This window comes from Triticum aestivum, chromosome 5B, assembly GCF_018294505.1.
Source record: "Triticum aestivum cultivar Chinese Spring chromosome 5B, IWGSC CS RefSeq v2.1, whole genome shotgun sequence".
NCBI lineage: Eukaryota > Viridiplantae > Streptophyta > Magnoliopsida > Poales > Poaceae > Triticum > Triticum aestivum.
In genome coordinates this window covers 37,387,115-37,390,923 of record NC_057807.1, presented here as the reverse complement: position 1 = coordinate 37,390,923, position 3,809 = coordinate 37,387,115, and the positions used below count along the sequence as shown (strand labels likewise).

The 3,809-nt window shown below is 45.6% G+C and overlaps 1 pseudogene; it reads left to right on the top strand.

Moving 5' to 3' along the window:
* Positions 1 to 3,809, top strand: part of LOC123114596 (uncharacterized) — a 33,418-nt pseudogene that overhangs the window by 26,972 nt on the left and 2,637 nt on the right.

The following is a 3,809-nucleotide window of genomic DNA, read 5'->3' as shown; positions in this document are numbered from 1 at the left end:
AGGGTCGGGGCGACCGGCGGGCCGATGCGCGGACGACGCGCGAGGCCGCCGCGTCGGGGCGACCGACGGGCAGACGCACGGACGACGCGCGAGGCCGCCGGGTCGGTGAAGAAGCTGGTCAATCGCGCCGGTGTTGGAGTAGAGGCGCTCGGGGTCGACGGCGGCGGTGGGTGACACAAACCGGATCACATAGACCGGAAAACCAAAAAGTAAACGCCGATCAAAGCGACTGGCGAGAGAGAGAGAAAACCTGGATCAAAGGATCGGGAAAAAAGACTCTCTAGGGCAGCCGGCCAACACGGCCGGCGGACGAACCCTAGGTACGGGCGGCGCGGCCCCCGGCGGCGGTCATGGAGGCCGACCGTCCCGGGGGTGGCGCGCAAGTGCGGAAGCGGCGGCGGCTAGGGTTTAGGATCGACTTGCGATAGATACCAAGTTAGAAGGGAGAGAGAGATTTAGTGAAATAGTTCGTTGTATTGCTTGAGCCTCGTGGGCATATGTATAGGAGTACAATCATCTACTTGGAGTACAAGACAAGTCAGAACAAATCCTAGTCTATCTCGTCTTTCCTAATAAACATTATACTCAACACTCCTCATTCATCTTTGTGGGCAGGACACCATTACCGCTTTCGCAATGGAGAACAACAACTTGTGGTTGAGGCATTTGTGGAATCTGGTGGTGCAAGTTGTCCTAGCTTTGTATGTTTACTGGAAGTCTATTCCAAGACTACACAGCGTGAAACTTGTAGTTTCAGGTATCCTTGTGTTTGTTGCTGGAATCATCAAGTATGGAGAGAGGACATGGTCTCTCAAGTGTGGAAACCTTAAAAGCCTTGAGAGCTCGACCGGGCATCGTTTCAACAAACGGGTGCCTGTAGACGCCGACGGCTATCCTGGCATTGTTTCGGCTGCTCTTATTATGATGCCACAAGTCCTTAAAATATTTGCAGCACGCGTTGTATACTCTAGGCCTAGAGACCAATTACTACCTGAAGAACCCATCAAAATGGTCAGGGAGATGAGGATTGAGCTTGGTCTGATGTATGATGATCTCTACACTAAGGCCGTTATGCTCAGAACAAGGAGTGGCATCATAGTGAGATGCATCTCTCAGATATCTATTGTTGCCGCTTTTGCGCTCTTCCATGCACAAGAAGATAAATTGAGTACCTATAGCGAAGCTGACATTGCAATCACCTATTCACTATTTATCGGTGGCCTTTTCCTGGAGCTTTGTTCAATGTTTGTTTTCATGATGTCACCATGGACATGGGCATGGTTGAAGGTCCGAAACTGGCACAGGCTTGCCGGTTTGTGCTGGTTTATTTTTTCCAGTGATATTGGATGGCCGGAGAAGAAGCAAGGCTGGCCAAATTCGATGGGACAATACAACCTTGCGAGCTGGTTGGCTCCTGGTAGCAGCGACCTCCAGCAGCAAGCAAGGACGACATTCAGTCAGCGAGCAATGAGAAGGTTGTTTCTAGATTTGCTCGGTGCTAAAAAGAAAAATATATTTTGGATGAGCAAGTTGTTAGACACCAAGTATGTGGATGTGGATAATATGGTGATCAAGTGTGTTACAAAGGAGGTTGTGGTCTTAGCCAGTGAAGTAATGAAAGAGAGACGACATAGATATTGGCCCAATCTTGAACCTTTGTTCATAAACAGCAAAGACATTTTCATTCAGGATTTATTTTGGTAGTGCTATTGTGAATATTCATGTGCTGACTGAGTTGCTCTTGAGTGAACAACAAACTTGGTCATACATGGATGCAAAATTGGTGGAGGTATGCAGGAAACTGTCCAACTACATGATGTACCTATTGGTTGCCCATCCTTCCATGCTGCCCCTCACCATCAGCGCGACACAAGTGCTCATGAACTCTCATTCGCCAGAGTCGCTAAGGACCGACCGTAACCGTTATAGTGTCAGACGTCCAATCAACAAGGGAACACTGGAGGAGATGGTATGCATGTGGGCGAGGATCCTTGCTTACGTTGCCGGCAAGTCAAAGGTGGAGTCGCATGTGGCACAACTGAGCACAGGAGGGGAGCTCATCACCTTTGCCTGGTTGTTGATGAGCCAGTGTGAGCTCGGAGATTGCCACCCTGGGAGGATTCTAATTACCAATTTTGATGCAGCTGTAACCGTGCACGAGGTATGCGCCTTCCATGTTCCTTTCCGAGCTAACTCCGTCTCATTCAGAAAGAACACACCTCAATTTTCCAATTTGCTATGTTGTTATTACCAATCAGTGTATGGACGTATTATTTATCTTATTTCTGAATGGAATTGCATATGAAGCAGGAGCAGGTGATCGGAAACCGCTCCTTCCATGGGAAATTTGAAGCTGATGATCTGCTATATGAATGGTTTCATCATATTTCTCCATGCATGATTGGTCCCTGCGCGCGTCTATCTGCTATATGAACGGATACATCATATTTCTCCCTGCATGATTGTGTGTTGGCACATGGAAGTGTATGTGCTCTGTCTGGTGTGCTTCTGCATTGATTCTTGTGTGTATGATTGTGGTTGTTTTTCTTTCCCTTTGTGTGTGTGTGTGTGTGTGTGTGTGTGTGTGTGTGTGTGTGTGCATGTGTGTGTGTCGCTACTGCACATAATATCAAAATAATTGATATATGTATGCACTCCTCTGTATCAAAATAATTGTTCTGTAGGGCACTGAGCGAGTGACATGGTTTCCAACATCATCAATGTGTTGTTTCGATTGATATATGTGGGCACTCCTCTGCTTAAAAATACGTAGATGTTTTGTAGGGCATTCACACGGTTTCCAACATCATCAGTTTCCCCAAAAGAACTTCTGAACAAGTAACAGAGTGTGAAATGCCCACTGAAACCTTTCTATTCATGGAAAGAAGGAGCATCAGTCGAAGCAGAGTGTAGATACAGCAATTGGAAAGAAAAGTAAATTCCATTCCATGTGCTGCCTGCTCTTTCTCGTTCAACATCCTACGGACATCTCGCCTTAATTTGGACATCATATCCATCCGCAGACTAGTAGAGTGAAATGTGATATGGAAACCAGCAATCCAACCCTGTTCCCTAAATGCCCGTCTCTTGTTATTCTCTAAGATCATAACACTCAAAATAATTATAGAAAATAGCACAATTCATGCAGAAATAACATGCAAATATCTCTGATCCAACAAGTTCAAATGTAAATATTACATCAGAGATAACCGAATGTTCAACAAATTTTATGAATTCATATAGATTCCAAATTCAACGGTATTATTCAGAACCGACAAAAAGTCTTACTACACATACTGCCCTTGAGATGCATCCAGCATTGTATGTACGTGAATAACCTGCTTTGAGTCATGTAGTACATCTCGGCAGTGCGTGCAGTCTATACAACGTGTAGAGCAACATTGAGTGAATGGATGGATCAAGCAAAAATTTACAATCTCCATGGTTGATGATGGCCATAGTGTCTCCACTCATGCAACAACACCGCAAAACTTCATGACAGAATTGCAAATTCTGCACCATCAATGTGATATCGACTTCACATTGCCATTTTTCTAAATATTGACTTCACATTGTGTTGATGGATGATGTGCATGTCGTAAGGCGTGAAATTCTTTCATGCATGAAACGAACCATGCACGCGCTGCCAAAAGATTGGGCCCCTTGAATTCCTGCCTACAAAGTCCACAGGTACAGCCAACCACGTGTCACACAATAACTCATCCTCCTTTATCCAGTACCCCGTCATCGTACTTAGTCTAGAAAACAACATGAAGTTCAAAAAAAAAAGCTCAATAACATTTCACGAA